The sequence below is a fragment of the Sapajus apella genome, unplaced genomic scaffold, assembly GCF_009761245.1.
Source record: "Sapajus apella isolate SASKATOON/1434 unplaced genomic scaffold, GSC_monkey_1.0 scaffold38, whole genome shotgun sequence".
NCBI classification, from domain to species: Eukaryota; Metazoa; Chordata; class Mammalia; order Primates; family Cebidae; genus Sapajus; species Sapajus apella.
The window spans coordinates 21,887,994-21,907,238 of NW_022436978.1; the positions used below are offsets into that span (position 1 = coordinate 21,887,994).

Here is a 19,245-nt window from a genome sequence, read left to right on the forward strand (position 1 = left end):
CAGCTAATTTTTTGTATTTTTAGTAGAGACGGGGTTTCACCATGTTGACCAGGATGGTCTCGATCTCTTGACCTCGTGATCCACCCGCCTCAGCCTCCCAAAGTGCTGGGATTACAGGCTTGAGCCACCGCTCCCGGCCCGACAACCTGTTTTTTTAATCTCTAAATTGAAAGCTTTTCTCTAGATTAGAACTCTATTTCTAGATTTCATTACTAAGGCAAGGGTGGTCAAATTATGACCCACTGGCCTAACCTAACTCACCACTTGCTTTTGTAAATAAAGTTTTATTGGAACACAGCTAACAAACTGTGTTTACATAATGTCAACAATACTTTGCACTGCAACAATAGAGTTGATGCTACAGAGACCATAGGGCATGCAAAGCCTAAAATATTACTATCTGGCATTTTGCAGAAAAAAAGTTTGCTGATCCCTGTAATGTATTAGAATTACCTGGTATCAACTGGGTAAGTACCAAGTCCTGCCTCTGCAAACCACAGTCCTACAGTGTCAATCTAAGTTCTTTAAGCCAGTAAAGCTAAAATCTTGAAACAGGAAAGTATCTCACAGAGATTTAAGCGGGCACTTTCATTGCTGGGAGCTTACTACCTGACAGGAAACGTTTTGTGGGCTAATTCCGAAGTTATCCCTAAACATTCCTACTCCTAAATTATCTTGTTCATTTCCTCAGTTTCGCTTTCTCTATTTCATCACATACTTGAAAGCTATCAGAATTTCCCCGGGTCTTTTTCCACCAATTCCTGCAACCATACTTCAAGCAAGATAGTTTACCATCTCATTTTTGCCCTCACTGGATATGCCCTTTTGCTAATATTCATCTGAAAATACGGCAACAAAAATCTAGTACAATATTTTGGAGTCAATATTTCCAAGGCAGAGTACAGAAAACTACTACTTGACTATGGATTACCAGTCTCTATAAATAGAGCCTAAGGCGTTTTCTGGCTTAATTACTTTAAAATACGCAAATGTATATTTTATATATTTTAATTCAGGTTTCAATTTCAAAAGCGTATTATGCTTAAAATACTTAATGTTTTTAGGCTGGGTGTCGTGGCTCACACCTGTAATCCCAGCACTTTGGGAGGCTGAGGGGAGGCAGATCACCTGAGGTCAGGAGATGGAGATCAGCTTGGCCAACATGATGAAACCCCATATCTACTAAAAATACAAAAACTAGCCGGATGTGGTGGCGGGTGCTTGTAATCCCAGCTACTTGGGAGGCTGAGGCAGGAGAATGACTTGACCCTGAGAGGCAGAGGTTGCAGTGAGCCGAGGCCACGCGATTGTACACCAGCCCAGGCAATAAGAGCGAAACTCTGTCTTAAAAAAAAATAAATTAAAAAAAATACATTTTAAAAACATCAATACTATATCTGCATTTAAAAGTCATTAAAAATAAGAAAGTTATTTGGAAGCACAACTCAGCAAGTTTAACGGATAGATCTCTTACGGGCACACCTGGCAGCCCAGTCAGTACAAACAGCCACAATGTGCTAAACTAAGCAGCTTGTATTTTCTAGTTATCTATGTTCCACGAACATAGAAGCTGCTTAAATGTTTGCTGCATGACCAACCGCTTGTAAAACAAGTTTTACCCATACTTTTAGATATCTATTGACAAGACATTTTCCACTCTCATTCTTACAGCAACAGGAAAACAATATTTAGTTTTGTGGCTAACTCAACTACAGCTCTGTATTTGCTCATGCTGGGGATCAGGAAATTATATCCCAAAGTATGACGCTTTGATATGATGCGTTCTTTGAACTAAAAAAGCAGCAACAGAACCAAGGTCTGCCATTCCCTGTACCTCTGTCTCTCTATCCACTTCTCTCCTAACTGAAGAAGGGGCTTTCTCTGAAGTTTCCCTTAGCTAGAGGGCAGTTCCTCCAGAAGGGATATAACTGTGAACCCCATCTCTTAATCTACATTAACTCCTATCACAGGAGAGGAGACTAGATGTCTGCACAGCCAACACACCAGGCCCACACAGACCTCTCACCTCTTCTTTTTTTTTTTTTTGAGATGGAGTTTCGCTCTTGTTACCCAAGCTGGAGTGCAATGGCGCGATCTCGGCTCACTGCAACCTCCGTCTCCTGGGTTCAGGCAATTCTCCTGCCTCAGCCTCCTGAGTAGCTGGGATTACAGGCACGCGCCACCATACCCAGCTAATGTTTTTTGTATTTTTAGTAGAGACGGGATTTCACCATGTTGACCAGGATGGTCTCGATCTCTTGACCTCGTGATCCACCCGCCTCGGCCTCCCAAAGTGCTGGGATTACAGGCTTGAGCCACTGTGCCCGGCCTCACTTCTGAGGGCTGCTACCTGAGAGACTTGATCCGCACAGCAAGACAATTTTGTTCCCACTGCAGGTCTTCCCTGCGTCCTCCAGGAGCCTTAAGTCCGTATTGGTTTCTGTAGCTAAAAGTGCTATTTGAGCTTCAGCCATCTGGCCCTTGCTTGAGTCTCATACTTTGTGGGACCCTATGCATATGCATCTGATACATTTATTTGCCTTTTCTGTTCATCTGTCTACTGTCATGTTTATTCTTCACACTCAAATACTGAGCCTCCAGAGGAGAGAGAGAAGGTTCTTTCACCCCCTACGACCCATTAACCAGGAAAAACTAAAAAAAAAAGAAAAAAAAAAGGTTTTGTGATTTTTAAATGACCAAATCAATCTTTAGTCTGATTTGGAACAGGAGAACAAAAACTTCCTTCTACATTTGCTACAGAAACAACATGATTCAAATCTAGGTTAATAATTCAATGGTCTTATTACTGCAGTTGAAAGTTACTTTAAATGTTTCTAGTCAGTTACTCCCTTTTTGAATGTTACCACAGCCTTTTATATGTATTTCTATAGCTGTACCTCAACACACTCATTAAAATTATCTATATCCATGTTTGACTTCCTATTACGCTATGAACGTTTTCAGGATAGGGTCTTTTATGCTGGGCGTGGGTCGGTGCGGGGGGTATCACCATAATCCTAGAGCACAGAAAAGCAGGTAGAAAAACTAAATTGTTGAAATTACAGTGAAAATATAACAAGGGCCTGAATAAAGAGAGGTAGCAATAGAAATAGTAAGAAACGGAGGCATAAAAAAGTCAAAAGCACTCAGAGGCCATTTGGATTTGATGGACAAGCAGCATAATTTTAAATGAATTTCATTATGTTGGAGATGCATGGGAAGCAAGCGTCCTTCGGTTCAATTTTCTGGACCCCAGTCAGGGCCTCTAAAATTCTCTTCCTCTAAGAGTCACTAAGCTGTTTCTGGAGTGAGTCCAAAGGGACAGCTGTAAAATACACCAGCTATGGAAGGATGCATATTATCCATTTCTTTCAGAGTGCCATCCTTCACTGACCTTTATAAGCTGGCCATGAGAAGACAGATTTAGCTCATGCCTTGAGAGAGACCAAAAGACCTTTACAACTTCAGGATGGAAAGTCAAGTTCTCATCACTAGTATCCAGAAAATTTAAATTCCTTTCGCAAGGAACTGCAATTCATTTTCACTATTAAATTCATATTTACAGTGCTATGAAAGGTGTTATAAAAATACATTTCAGAGACTGAATGCATTATATAAGACAAGGGTTTCCTAATGTGAGGCCCATGAATGGGTTTAGAGAGGACCTCTGCTAATGGATTTTTTTAAATCACAAATAATTAAGATATAGATGAGTAATATTTATAGGAGTGTAGACTTCTCATTATCAGTAAATGTGACCAAGGTAAGTTAAAAGAATCCAGTTTGAATAGCAGAATCAAATGTGGTAAAGAACCATTAATGAAGTATAGATTATTAAATAAAGCATGAATTTTAAATTTCATATTTTATAAAAAGAAAACATACTAAATACTGAAATGTGAAGTCACTAATTTTCTAAACTTGAATTTTATTTTCTTTATTTTTATTTGTTTTTTTTTTTTTGAGATGGAGGCTTGCTCTGTCGCCCAGGCTGGAGTGCAGTGGCACGATCTTGGCTCACTGCAACCTCCACTTACGGGGTTCAAGCAATTCTCCTGCCTCGGCCTCCTGAGTAGCTGGAACTACAAGTGTGTGCCACCATGCATGGCTATTTTTGTATTTTTAGTAGAGATGGGGTTTTGCCATGTTGGTCAGGCTAGTCTCAAACTCCTGACCTGAAGTGATCTGCCCACCTCAGCCCCCCAAAGTGCTGGCATTACAGGTGTGAGCCACTGCGCCCAGCATACTTTAATTTTAACAAGGGATGTGAAGGATCTCTTCAAGGAGAACTACAAACCACTGCTCAAGGAAATAAGAGAGAACACATGATGGAAAAACATTCCATGCTCATGGTTAGGAAGAATCAATATTGTGAAAATGGCCATACTGCCCAAAGTAATTTTTAGATTAAATGCTATCCCCATCTAGCTACCATTGACTTTCTTCACAGAATTGGAAAAAACCATCTTAAACTTCATATGGAGCCAAAAAAGAGCCCACATAGCCAAGACAATCCTAAGCAAAAAAAACAAAGCTGGAGACATTATGCTACCTGACTTCAAACTATACTACAAGTCTACAGTAATCAAAACAGCATGGTACTGGTACCAAAACAGATACATAGATGAATGGAACAGAACAGAGGCCTCAGAAATAACGCCACACATCTGCAACCATCTGATCTTTGACAAACCTAACAAAAACAAGCAATGGGGAAAGGATTCCCTATTTAATAAATGGTGTTGGGAAAACTGGCTAGCCATATGCAGAAAGCAGAAACTGGATCCCTTTGTTACACATTATCCAAAAATTAACTCCAAATGGATTAAAGATTTAAACATAAGACCTAACACCATAAAAACCCTAGAAGAAAACCTAGCCAATACCATTCAGGACATAGGCATAGGCAAGGACTTCATGACTAAAACACCAAAAGCAATGGCAACAAAAGCCAAAATTGACAAATGGATCTAATTAAACTTACGAGCTTCTGCACAGCAAAAGCAACTATCATTAGAGTGAACCGGCAACCAACAGACTGGGAAAAAATTTTTGCAATCTACCCATCTGACATAGGGCTAATATCTAGACTCTACAAAAGAAGACATTTATGCAGCCAACAAACATATGAAAAAAAGCTCATCACCACTGGCCATTAGAGAAATGCAAATCAAAACCACAATGAGATACCATCTCACACCAGTTAGAATGGCAATCATTAAAAAATCAGGAGTCAGGAGACAACAATGCTGGAGAGGATGTGGAGAAATAGGAATGCTTTTACACTGTTGGTGGGAGTGTCAATTAGTTCAACCATTGTTCAAGACAGTGTGGCAATTCCTCAAGGACCTACAACCAGAAATACCATCTGACCCAGCAATCCCATTACTGGGTATATAACCAAAGGATTATAAATCATTCTATTATAAAGACACATGCACATGTATGTTTATTGTAGCACTGTTCACAATAGCAGAGACTTGAACCAACCCAAATGCCCATCAATGATAGACTGGATAAAGAAGATGTAGCACATATACACCATGGAATACTATGTGGCCATAAAAAAGGATGAGTTCATGCCCTTTGCAGGGGCATGGATGAAGCTGGAAACCATCATTCTCAGCAAACTGACACAAGAACAGAAAACCAAACACCACATGTTCTCACTCATAAGTGGGTGTTGAACAATGAGAACACACAGACACAGGGAGGGGAACATCACACACCAGGGCCTGTAGGATGGTGGGGAGGGACAGTAGGGGATGGGGGTTTGGGGAGGGATAGCATTAGGAGAAATATCTAATGTAGATGATGAGGTGATGGATGCAGCAAACCACCACGGCACGTGTATACCTATGTAACAAACCTGCATGTTCTGCACATGTACCCCAAAACTTAAAAGTATATATTTTTTTAAAAAATCAAATTTTAGTGTGCAGTAGCATAATTAAAGTTTCTTAAAATATAAGCTTAAAATGTGACTAAACACTAATAAAGGTGAAGGTGAGATAGGATTATGAAGAAAGGCAAATGTACTTATACAATGTGGAAAATGATGGATATTTCATATTATACAATTTAACAGGATACAAATGATTCCACAGTGAAAAAGAGTTTTCTACTGAATATTTATTTTCTTATTTAATTATTTTATTTCTTTCTTTCATGGGAGGAAGGGAGTCAAGGCAGACCATCACAGTTTCATGTGAAAGCAGCAGCAGCAGGTAGTCAGAAGTAAACCATCACCCTCAGTTCCAATGACCCTAACACAGGTAACATTGAAAACCCTGTTTATATTTTCACATCAACAAAACTATATTTTGTAAATGATGATTTCAAAATACAGAACTAAAAGAATGACTACTATTCCAAATGGAAAAAAAATATTAAAATTTGCCTTTGTGTTCTCTAATTCTTTGATTCCTTTTTATTAACCAGCCCATTGTCACCAGCTCACCTTGTGACAATGGCATGTATTGGTAAGTAAGACAGGTGAATAGAATTAGGGGTGTCTCCTGGCCAAAGAAAAGGACAAAAGCTAATGAAACCACAAAGAGAGCCTAACTAGTGACTTGAGCTTTCACACATCTTTAGCAACACCTGGAGCAAAGGAATAACCAAGGAGCCTGGAAACATTCTGGAAATCTTTAGATTTTTTTCAACTATGGTATTACTTAATATATAGTAGCAAAGAGAACAATGTATATTAACCCAATCTAGTCCTAAGCAGAATGGTCCAACCAGTAGTTTTGTTTTAGTTGAGATCAGTGCACTGTCATCCTCAATTCCACTGACCCTAGGGAGAGCATTCCAATTCTCAAGGCTTCCTCAGGAGGGGTAGGCTCATTTGAAGGCAGTTTCCTTATTTACAAAAGATGAATAGAAATAGTTACTGTCTCATAGTGACGTTATAAGAATTAAGTGAGACAGTGTATGTAAAGTCCGCAGCATAGACCTTGGAACATAGAAATTCAATCAAGGATCCCTCTCTCTTATCTACTGGATCAATGTTATCTAAATGTATATGTCCAGAAAGGGAAACAAACTTTACTGTTCTAGGCTTGCTGTAAAGAGATGGTAGATATTCATTGTCTAGCTAGAACTCCTATACTTAGTAAAACACTATTTAGTTCACTGAAGCAATACTTAAAGGAAATTTGGCATCATGTAGAAGGCAATTTTTTTAAATTAGAAAAAAATACTTTCCTTATAAAATGACTATAAAGTAGCATCTTTTACATAAAGAGCGAAACAATCCTAAGGTATTTCAGTTTGGCAACTGTATATCCATTTCATGACCAACTGTATACTGAAGACTGGGAAAATAGAAGTTATGCACTGATTGCCTCAATGAAAATTTAACCAATGAGATCAGTGAAGAGACCAACCTAGCAAGGAAGGGTGGGCTAATATAAAGGAAATGCAAAATATGGAAGGGTTCTTGAAATGTTACTGCAATTTCCTGCTAAGCAAACATTTTAGCTCCTGTGGAACTCAAAGAGAAAAAGTCCTGAAGGTTTAACCTTTCACAAGTTTATAACCAAACCTATACTGATAACCAAAAAAAAAAAAAAAAAAAGAAAATAGGGCTCACTGTCCTTTGTAATTCCATTTTACAAATGACTCACATCCCACATACTTAAAATCCCTCTATTACTTGGAACTTCAAAGATGATGCCAACCACACCCTGTTCCATTCTTGATTGATGGATTCACTTAAGAAGGAAGTGTAAAAAGGCTCTACTTTTCAACTTAAGTCAATGTTAAAACCTCTCCTGCCTTTATCTTTCAAAGGCCCAGGGCTTCACCAAAAGCAACTTCATCTTTCTTGCCATCATGAAGCTAACAACATTCTGGACTTGGTTAACTTATAACAGGTCTTTCCTGGCTGCTTGTGATCTAAAGAAAAAGAAACAAGAGAGTACACTATCCAGGGCTCAGCTTGTTGAGTTCATTAAGAGTTTAAGAATATCTAGAGTAACATCTTAATTAAATTAAGAACATGTATGTGATACTGTGAAATATATACTTGGTCTCTGTCCTCACTCCTGGCACACAACTCCTAAATTCCTTGGAATATCCAAAGTGTTGTCTTTCTGCATGCTAATGAGTTGACTGATGGCTGGCAGCTCCTAGGTTGCTTCAGGATGAGGGTTGGTCACCAGAAAAACCAAGGCAAGATTAAGCAATTAGGCTTTTAATCCCACCCCTACCTCTACCTCCCCATCTCCTTGAAGGAGAGGGGCTGAAGGTTAAGCTGATCACCAGTGGCCAATTATTTAATCAATCATGCTACTTAATGAAGCTTCCATAAAAATCCAAAAAGAACTGAGTTCAAGGAGCTTTTGGATAGCTGATCAAGTGGAGGTTCCTGAAAGGTGGCGTGTCCACAGAAGGCACGGAAGCTCCGCACGCCTTCCCAAAAGCCCTGCTCTGTGCATCCCTTCATCTGTAACCTTTGTAATATTTATAATAAACCGATAACCGTGTTTCCCTGAGTTCTGTGAGCTGCTTTAGCAAATTAATCAAACCCAATGTGGGGGGCGGGGGGTCATGGGAACCCTGATTTATAGCCAGTCAGTCAGAAGTACGAGTAAAACAAGCTGAGGCTTATGACTGTCATTGGAAATGGGTGGCCGTCTCGTGACTGAGCCCTCAACCTATGGGATGTATGGGATGTGATGCTACTTCCAGGCAGATAGTGTCAGAACTAAATTGGATTACAGGACACTCAGAAGAATCTGTCTCCTGAAGAATCTGGGGCAGAATCGACTGACTGGTTGTTGGCGGGAGAAACCCCCACATACTTCTTGGTGAAGAGTGGTCACAGAAGTCTTCTGTGTTGACTGCTGTAGTGTGAGAGCAGAGGAAAAATGGTTTATTTCTATAGAATCTAGAAAAAGGTAGCATTAGCACCATGTCTTTCAAATCACTTGACTTGATTCTTTTAAGGACCTGGGACCTGTAATAAGCTGAAGGCAAGATGTTTCTATAAGTCATCAGGGAAGAGAACTACTCTCCCTGAAGTTTATCAAATGGCTTCCCTTTTGCTTTTGTTTCTTTCTGGTATAGCTCAATGACTTAACAGGCCTTTCTGCGGCTCCGAACACCTCAGCAGCTTTCTTTCAAGTCTTTCTACTACCATGCGTGAGAGTGGGCGACTTCTTGGAAAACAGTTGCTACACACTGTTCCCCAGTCTCTCTTCCTCAAAAATCAATGACTATCTTATTTCCTTATGTCATGGGGTGAGAACATGGTGTAGTCACCATAGGGACTTGTATTCAAGTACTATTCCTTCTGGTGACATTCTTTAGTATTTACATAAATTAAACCTTGCCTGCATCTCACGGATTAGCCCTATTGTCTTGAGAATGAAGAAGAGATGAGTCTTTTCATACCAAACTTTTACAGTGCTGCCATCATAAAGCGAAACTTGAATTAGCTACAGGTTTCTTGGTAGAACCGATTATTCCATCTTCCTTAAACGTAACAGTAGTATGTTTAAGGAAGTTAACAGTAGTGTGTTTAAGTAAAGAATCCCCACCAAAATGCCTAAACAGAAGATTTTCAGTCTAGGCTGGTCCAATAAGTAGAGCTACCGACTCTGGGGACACTAGCAGATACAATATATTCACCTAATTGCACCCACATACGTTTCACACTAGGTCTGTTTGCTCTGAGCTCTTATTTTCTTATTTGACCAATTCAACATTCCAAACTTAAGAGATTTATCTGTACCGTCAGAAGGCCAACTGATCTGGAGGGGAGAGAACCAGGGACTAATGATAAAGCTTCATCATGGTCTATTCTATAGAGTTCTCTATTTCCTGAGACCAAGGGTCATAAAATTGTAGGTATGGTGTCTGTGACTATGATTACATACTTCCAGGTACAAATAATAACCAAAGCATATACTAATATATCATTGTCCTAACTGGCTGTCGCAAGGACAATATTTTCAAAATCAAATGGCAAGGTCCGGACTGTGCTGCTGTGATTGTGGTGGTGATTCTGCCAATACTGACAGGCTAAGGAGGAGGTGTAAATGGACTCCACCAATTTGCTTTGCAGCAGGAAAACAGCTTGCTGGCATGTGAATCAAATAAAAAGATCAGCTTGGGCCAGGTGCAGTTGCTCACGCCTGTAATCCCAGCACTTTGGGAGCCCAAGGCGGGCAGATCATGAGATCAGGAGATAGAGACCATCCTGGTTAACACAGTGAAACCCCATCTCTACTAAAAATACAAAAAATTAGCCAGGCGTGGTGGCTGCCTGTAGTCCCACCTACTTGGGAGGCTGAGGCAGGAGAATTACTTGAACCGGGAGGTGGAGGCTGCAGTGAGCTGAGAATGTGCCACTGCACTCCTGAGCCTGGGCGACGGAGAGAAAGACTCTGACTCCAAAAAAAAAAAAAAAAGATTAGCTTGAAAATATGGACCACGTCTTGAATGTGGGTATCGATTTTGCACAGGGAGGGGCAATTTTAGTAGTATGTGCTGTGAAAAAAGGCACTATCCAACAATCTTCTACCAAAAATATTAGATTCTGACCTTGCTTTTAGCTTCATTTCTGCCAAGACAGAGGCCCTAATGGCTTCCATACATAGCTATGCATCAGTTAATACAGTGCCATAAAACATAGTTTGCAAAGTATTTAACACACAATGAGGATGAGGCAATGGGAAAAGTCTGGCTCTAGAGGTATTGAGGGTCCCTGTTCTGTCATATAGTTAGGTCCCCGACATTTTGGCATAGTTATTTCTCGATTCTCGCTAGTATCTTTCTGTCCACATCATAACCTCAGCCCATGTCCTGGAGCTGATTTCCTTCTTAGGAACTATTATTGTAATCTCTTATTCCTTCCTCTTATACCATATTGATATATTATTGGTATTCTTACAAATAGATATAAAGCACAGAATGTACAGTGCACTGAAATTTTATTTCACTTAAGGTGATCACTTATGTCTATTCTTAACCTGCTCATTTCAAACGTAAAATGTATTAGTCAAAACAACTTTTTCCTGGCTCTACAAAATTAATCAGATAAACCCATAAACAGCTTCTTGCAAGAATAGTACATTTTCTTCAAATGATACTCCAATGAACATAAGATATTGTATTTTTTAAGGGAATACACCCCAAGTCTAACTGGGATGTTATGATGTTGGATAAAAGACATGGTATACAGTAGAAATTTGATTTAAATAACAATGGTTTTTCAATGATAAAGTCCAAACAATAACTTTATATTCTTATGTAATTGCTTGCCATCTGCCGCATTTTCTGGCAATAACAAATAGTATTATGTTAGGAATACTGAAAATGTCCATAGCAAGTAATTATTGACCAACTTTAATAGTGATTTTCGTTCTTCAGTATTTGATCTCGCAAAACGGCTATGTCACAACAGCAAAACTTGAAGTAATGCACAATAACTTTCGCAAGCAAAGGAATTCAGATCTCCCAGAAGTGCAATCAGAGAGAGGGTAGCTTAATATCAGCACAAGTATCACCTAGCTAAGATGTGAGGAAAAGGTCTATGAATGAAAGCAACAACAATTGGAAGTCAGGTAAGCACAGGTTTTTTTTTTTTTTTTTAAAATCCATCTTTTTAGACAACACAATACAGTCAAGATACTTCAGAATCCATTTAATAGTGGGAGAGAAATATTAGTAAGTGGTCTTTATTTTCCCTTTCAAACATTTATTTATTTATTTATTTATACTTATGTACAGTTCAGTGTGCAAAGTATCTTGGAAATTATAATTACTATACCTTAAAAAGAGAGCAATGAGAATGACAAAGAGAAATGGGTATAACTGTGTAAAGGCAGCAACATATGTGATCAGTGAATAGAATATTACTTTTTTTTTTTTTTTTTTTGAGACAGGGTCTCTCTCAGTTACCTAGGCTGGAGTGCAGTGGTATGACCATGGCTCACTACAGCCTCAACTCCCACCCCACCCCAACCCCAGGCTCAAGCAATTCTCCTGCCTCAGTTTCACCAGTAGCTAGGAGCTAGGACTACCTGTGTGTGCCACCATGACCAGCTAATTTTTTTTCTTTTAAATGCAGAGATGGAGTCTTGCAGTGTTGCCCAGGCTGATCTCGAAAAGTCCTGGGCTCTGGCGATCCTCCTGCCTCTGACTTACAAAGTGCTGGGATTAGAGGCATAAGCCACAGCACCCAGCCAATACTGCCACATTCATTCACTGATGCTCTATATGGCATTAGTTAACCACCCAAGGCATACAGTTAAACAATAAATTACTTATAGTGATTTAATAAACTAAAATGCTTCTTTATAAAATTTATCAGCTGATAAAAACTTTTAAACTGGCTATTTAACATAAGTCATTAAAAGCTGTCCATTATCCAAACAACCGCTTCACATGTTGTAATTCATGAACTTCTGCTGACATTAAAATAAAGGCACAGAGGAAGATGTAAGAAAGTTTGAAAAAGGGAACTTTAAGACCTAAGTTTTTAAGCTGTCACTAGGGAGTAAAGCGGTATCAAGAAATGGGATGACTGAAGAGATGAAAGTGAAGAGATACAGGAAAGTGTTTAGGTTGGACAGACATACTGTAAAGGACAAATCTTTTGTGTATGTGTCCAATTATTATAATTACAGAGATAAACATGTGGAGTATCCTGATGTGGTAAAAATTCAGAGTGAGAGCATCTAGTATTATGGTATATAAAGAAGACATTCAAACTTCGATTTCTTAAATTACAAGACTTTAGGGTTAAAATAAAACTAGACTATAACCTTTGAACTTCATCTAGCTGATGCTCTCTATTATTTGATAGTTGCTTTATGAACTATGTGACTATAATTTAGATTTATACCAATTTTGAGTGGCATAAAAAAAAAGACAGAAAATACCTTTAATTATCTCTACTGTCAATATTGGAAGTTAGAAATTATTCTGACACAAACCCCTCAAAATAATGAAGTATTAAAAAAATAAAAGTATAGGTCCTATTTCTATTGCATCACTCACAGAATTACAGCAATCAGCTAATTTGTTTAAAAAAATCTACTCTCCCATCTAGAACCAGGTAATTAAGATGTGCCTGGCTTCTTTGTTACAACTGGGTTTATAATACGAGTGTTCTTACCCATCACTAGTCTACTCACAGTAGTATCATCCACACTGAGATCTAAGTAACAGTGCTGTATTTATGACTGCACTTCAGTTTCCACAAAAGCAAAATTCTGAGAACAGCATGAATCATTATCCCTAGGGTAAAAAAAAATCTTGTTTCCTTGGTCAAAATATGAAACTTATTGCTGATACCAGTAATTTAGTCTAGAAATTCCTTTTCTGAATAAAAGGAACAGAATGTTTCTTTTCTCCATTCACACACTCCAAAACTAACAGAACTGTCCATCTGTCTGCTTTTACTACTCTCCGTATCTGGTGTGTGGTGACAGAGAGACAACCTTTCATCTAGCTATTTTCAGTACTGCTCGTGTTCTTCCATCCTCTGTTTGCCTTTTTCCCAGGACAAAACACACACACACACAAACACACACACACACACTATCTCTCTCTCTCTGACCTTTCTCTTCCTACTGCGGCATTTATTGCAAAATCACGCAATAATGCGCAGAGAACATTCTAAACATGGATATGTATTTCCACAATGTTAAATGCTAAAAAGTTCTCAGGTTCACATTTTATATTTCACCTTAAAATAGCTTCCTTAATTAAAAGGCAAATGTCACAAAGGTAAAGAAACACTGATGTTATTGAAAGTGTGTCCCCACATTTCCTCAATGAAAAGTTGAAATGATCTCAGTTGTTTTTTTTCCGCCTCCTTTAACTGCTTTATTTGTTGGTACTTCTGCTCTGCTTATTATTCAAATGTGGGCATTCCTCATGACATCACCCCTTTCTCAACCTCCAAGGTTAAAGCCTTTGGTGCTTTCAACTCCTCTCTTGCATGACATCACTTCCACCCCTTAAATCACCCTCAAATTCATCACTTTTTTTTTTCAATTTTCTCTATGACTATTAGACCCTAAAAGAGTTCTCATACGAAGGACTGATCTGTCTCTAATTCAACAAGCATTCATTAAGCAATTATAAGGCGCTAGCAGCTGAAGCAAAGGAATTGGTGATGGAAAAGGGAAGAAAAACATTCATGCATGTGTACAAATGAAGCGGAAAAGAACGTAGTTCCAGACTTACTATCCTACAATCTACGAGGCAGAATGTGGGAATTTAGAAGAAAGTGTCTGTTTAAGGGAGGCATTTAATAAACGGAAAAGATTTCCGACAGGTACAGAATGAGGAGAGTGCAACAGGTTCTGTGGACAGTATGAGCTAAGGCAAGAAGCCCTGAAAGCAGAAACATCCAGTGTCACTACAACTGGCCACCTAAAGCATGTATCTAATTACCCCACTATTCAATTAAGCTTTCCTTTGGGAGTCTGGAATTTGGTTGTGTGGTGAGCAGAGGGTGTGGTCAAACCCCAGTAAAAGCCCTGGGCATTGAATCTCTAACGAACTTCCCTGGCTGGTTAGACTTCACAAGTACTGTCAACTCTTTGCTGGGGGAACTAAGCATGTCTTGTGAGACTCTGTGGAAGAGGACGGTTGGAAGCTTGTATCTATCTGGTCTCCTCTGGATTTTGCCCCATTCCCCTTTCCCTTTGCAGACTGTGCTTTGTATCTTTTCACTGTAATAATTCATAGGGCCATGAATGAGTATGACATCATGCTGGGTCCTGTGGTTACCCTAGCTAACCATGGAAACTAGGGATGATTCTGGGAACCTCCTGACACTGATATCAACACCTTGATATTAGTGCTATGTCCTGACCAACAAATCCTTGCTCAGTTTCAAAAGATTTCTTCATGTAAGCTCTGCTATAGTTTAAGTTTATTTCTAGGTAAGTGATCTTTCTGTTAATTTTCTGAAGGTAAATGTTATGTTTAACGTTGTAAGAAATAGTTCTTATATTCCCACCAGCAATAAGTTAGAGTTCCAGTTGGTCTGTATCATAACTACTTAGTACTATCAGTCACTTATTTTAGCTATTCTAGTGAGTCTCTCATTATGGTTTGAATTTGCAGTGGTATCTCACCATGGTTTTCATTTGCATTTACCAATGACTAATCATGATGGTGGAAATTTTTCATTTGCTTATTGGCCATTTGTGTATCTTCTGTGAAATATCTGCTCAATTTTTATATTAAGTAGTTCATAATTTTTTAAGTGTTAATTTCTGAGGCTCTTTTAAAAAATTTTTAGAGACAAGGTCTCACTTTGTCGCCCAGGTTGGAGTGCGGTGGCGTTATCATAGCTCACTACAGCCTCAACCTCTTGAGTAGCTGGGACAGTAGACACATGCCTCCATGCCCAGCTAATTAAAAAAAAAAAAAAAGCCTTTTTTTTTTTTTTTTTTGGGTTAAGATAGAGTCTTGTCTCACTACGTTACCAGGCTGGTCTTGAACTCCTAGCTTTAAGTGATCCCCCCACCTCAGTCTCCCAAAGCACTGGGATTACAGGTGTGAACCACCATGCCTGGCCTTCAGAGGTTCTTTATATATTCTGGATACACATTCTTTATCCCCTAAAGTACTGAGAATTCTGGATTTTTTTTTACCCATTCTGTGGCATATCTATTCATTTTCTTAATGGTGTCTTTTGATGAGCAAAAACTATGATTAAGACCTATTTATCAAATTTTCTTTTGATATTAGTGCTATGTCCTGACCAACAAATCCTTGCTCAGTTTTAAAAGATTTCTTCATGTAAGCTCTGCTAAAGTTTATTTCTAGGTAAGTGATCTTTCTGTTAATTTTCTGAATGGGTTTTTCTCTTCCATTATACTTTATAACTAGTTATTGTTCATATAAAGAAAAAATACAGGCCGGGAGCAGTGGCTCACACCTGCAATCCCGGCACTTCGGGAGGCCGAGGCAGGCAGATCACCTGAGGTCAGGAGTTAGAGACAAGCCTGGCCAACATGGTGAAACCCCATCTCTACTAAAAATACAAAAATCAGCCGGGTGTGGTGGTGCATGCCTGTAATTGCAGCTACTCAGGGGCTGAGGCAGGAGAATTGCTTGAAACCAGGAGGCAGAGGTTGTAGTGAGTTGAGATCACACCACTGCACTCCAGCCTGGGTGACAGTGAGACTCCATCTACAAAAAAAAAGAAAAAGAAAAACTATAATTTATATATTAATGCTATAATACCAAGAAACCACACAGAAAAAGATGGATACATCTCACTAAATAAAAGTTAAAGATTCTGGTCTAGAAAAAGTACCATAAAATGAAAGAGCACTGGAATCTGGGAGAGCACCACAACACAGGACAGGGGGCTAATTTCTGTGATTTACAAATAGTTTGAACAAGCTAATAAGAATTTAAAAATGTTATAAATACAATGTTTTCAGAAAAAGAAATTTAAGTAGCCAACAAACCAAAATATAAAGAAAATATTTTAAAATGCAAATAAAAACAAAAATAAATATATCCCCATTTTTAAACCTATCATATTGGAAAAAACAAGTTTGATGAAACCTAGTAACTGCAAAGATAGCACTCTTAGATTGTTGGTAGGAAGGTAAACTTTCTGGGAGACAGTCTGACACTATGATTCAAATTTTAAATGCACTTAGATTAGGCAGCCCCACTACTGGGAACTTATTACATGGATCTCTTTGTAAAAATTTATCCCAAAGTAGGCCAAACAATATTCACTGCAGCAATATTCATGAAAGCAAAAACAGAAACCATCAAAATTTTCATCAATAGGGAGATGATTAAATTATAATAAACCATTTTATGGACTACTATATAGCTGTTAATATGAACGATACAGACTTGTAGGTACTGACATGAAAAGATCTCCAAGATGTAGCAAAGTCGTGAAGGAATAGCTGCAGACATTTATAAAAAAGAGGTAGAATATACTTCTGATTTTAAAATATCAGAGTAAAGACCTTTGTTACCAATCATTTCTAAATAAGGAGAATGCAAAAACTCTGCTTGATGAAGCTGGAAAAATGTAACCCTAAACCATAATATACAAAGACAGGGTACAAAAACAATAAATGACTCATCAGAGGCGAGCACTGTTAAATTTAAGTGCCTAAGGAAGCCAGCCAATTCTCATGAAACCCCAAAAAGTTCAGGACTAGGAGATTCCTGGAACCACTGAAATTCCAGGTCTCCAACTCCACTTGGTGTACTCAGTGACTTTCCTGCAGAAATCAGAAGGCATCATTTCTGGAAAAAGTGAACTCAAGAGGCTTTGGACTTCAATAGATACAGAAGTAGATATGCATAAAGTAGATATGACTAAAACCAAAAGATTATGTGCAACTCTAATGAGACCCAAAGTCCCTTTCTTCAGTATTTCTCTAAAACATAAGCAGCCCCCACAGAGAGGATTAGATTTTCTCTGGAAAAGGATTCAAAACTAACCTAGAGAAAACAAAACTCAACTAGAGAAAAAACGTGACAAGAAGATTTCCTACAGCACAGTTCACCAACAGACAAGAGCTCTGACTTCAAACCCATAGCTTTGGGACAGCTTTTCATGTCTTAAATATGAATGACCACTGAGGATCTTCATGCATTTGAGGAATGCCTCCAATATTAAAGATTGAGACCAAAATGAAACAGTAGTGGTGGGAAACAGACAGAATGATGGGACAGAGGAAAATGTCAAAGAAACTGTAATTAAAGATAACAGATAATATCCTTAAGCAGAGGAACCAGTAAGAAAGGACCACAGAATAAAACTGGAAAAAAAAATTCAATGAAAGTTTGAAGTTAAAGTCAAGGAAATTTTCCAGAAGGCAGAATAAAAAGAAATGGGTAAAAGGAAGGAAAGGTAAAAATTTAGAAAAGCAATCAAGGAAGTGTAATATCTGGCTGTTGGAGTTCCAGAGACAATAATGAAAATAAAGAGCAGGGAACTATCAAAAAGGGCAAGAATAGAAGAATGTAAGTCTGCAGGAAGCAGGGACCAGTGCAGTAGACAAAAGACGCACACCAAGGTATCACACCCATAAAATTTCAGAACACCAGAAATGAAGAGAAGAGAATAATCACTTCCAGACAGAGAAAAAAACAAAAAACAAAAATAAAAAATCAGGAAACAGAATGGCAGAACTCTAAACAGCAAAATTGGAAGCTGGAAGATATCAGAGCAATACTTTAGAAATTCTGGGTAAAAATGACTTTCAATCTAGCATTCTACACTCACTTAACATATCACATAATTGTAGAAGTAGAATAACACATATTCAGGTAAGCAAAATCTCAAAAAATTTACCTCCCAGTTATCTCTCTTCAAGATGCCATGAGACTACCCGCTCCTATAAAATGAGGTAGTAAACCATGAAGGTAAGGGGCATAGGAATCAAGGCTTCAACACAGGAAGGTGTAGGGTATTTCCTGGATGAGGACAAAAAGAAGTCTTAAGATCACAGATGTGAAACTGATCTAGCAAGCAATCAAGATTAAATCAGAAACAGAGAAGGCTCTACAAAGGCTACTATAGGAAAATCACCAAACTAATTTTCACATGTGAGACTTATTGCAAAGATGGATTGAAGCCTATGGAAACGCAAATTCAGATATAATGGCAACTAAGCAAATTTCTAAAATGAGGCAATTAACTAAAAAACAACAACAAAGTTGTAACAGAGAAAATATAACCCCATGTAGCCTATGCTTTATTATTATATGGTTATTGAATAATGAAATAATTAAATGTGGATTTAACCAGTAATGATTAAATACAGAATGAGATAAGGCCAAGGAAGATATGAGAGTTAAAGTTGTAAGAGGAAACTAATGGATAATGTCAAATACTGGTGGGACCAAGACAGAGCAGAGATCCTATTACTACAAGGTGGCAAATACCAGAAGTAGCAGCTAAAATAGTTGAAAGTGGTTTCCTCCATCATTCTCAGCAAACTGACACAAGAACAGAAAATCAAACACCGCATGTTCTCACTCATAGACAGGTGTTGAACAATGAGAACACATGGACACAGGGAGAGGAGCACTACACACTGGGGTCTGTCAGGGGAAATATGGGAGGGACAGCGGCGGGGTGTGGAGTTGGGGAGAGATAGCATGGGGAGAAATGCCAGATATAGGTGATGGTGAGGAAGGCAGCACATCACACGGCCATGGGTGTACCTATGCAACAATCTTGCATGTTCTTCACATGTACCCCCAAACCTAAAATGCAAT

General features: G+C 38.5%; 1 protein-coding gene across 3 annotated transcripts in view; it reads right to left on the minus strand.

Annotated features, from left to right (window-relative positions):
• Positions 1-19,245, minus strand: part of PIK3CA (phosphatidylinositol-4,5-bisphosphate 3-kinase catalytic subunit alpha) — a 95,085-nt gene that overhangs the window by 47,257 nt on the left and 28,583 nt on the right. The window contains exon 1 of one of the 3 annotated variants that reach the window (XM_032298530.1): positions 147-1,075. The exons of the other annotated variants lie outside the window; for them this stretch is intronic. The gene's annotated coding sequence lies outside the window, so the exon portion shown is untranslated. Of the gene's footprint in view, positions 1-146; positions 1,076-19,245 lie in introns of those variants that run through there. 3 annotated transcript variants of the gene reach the window in all.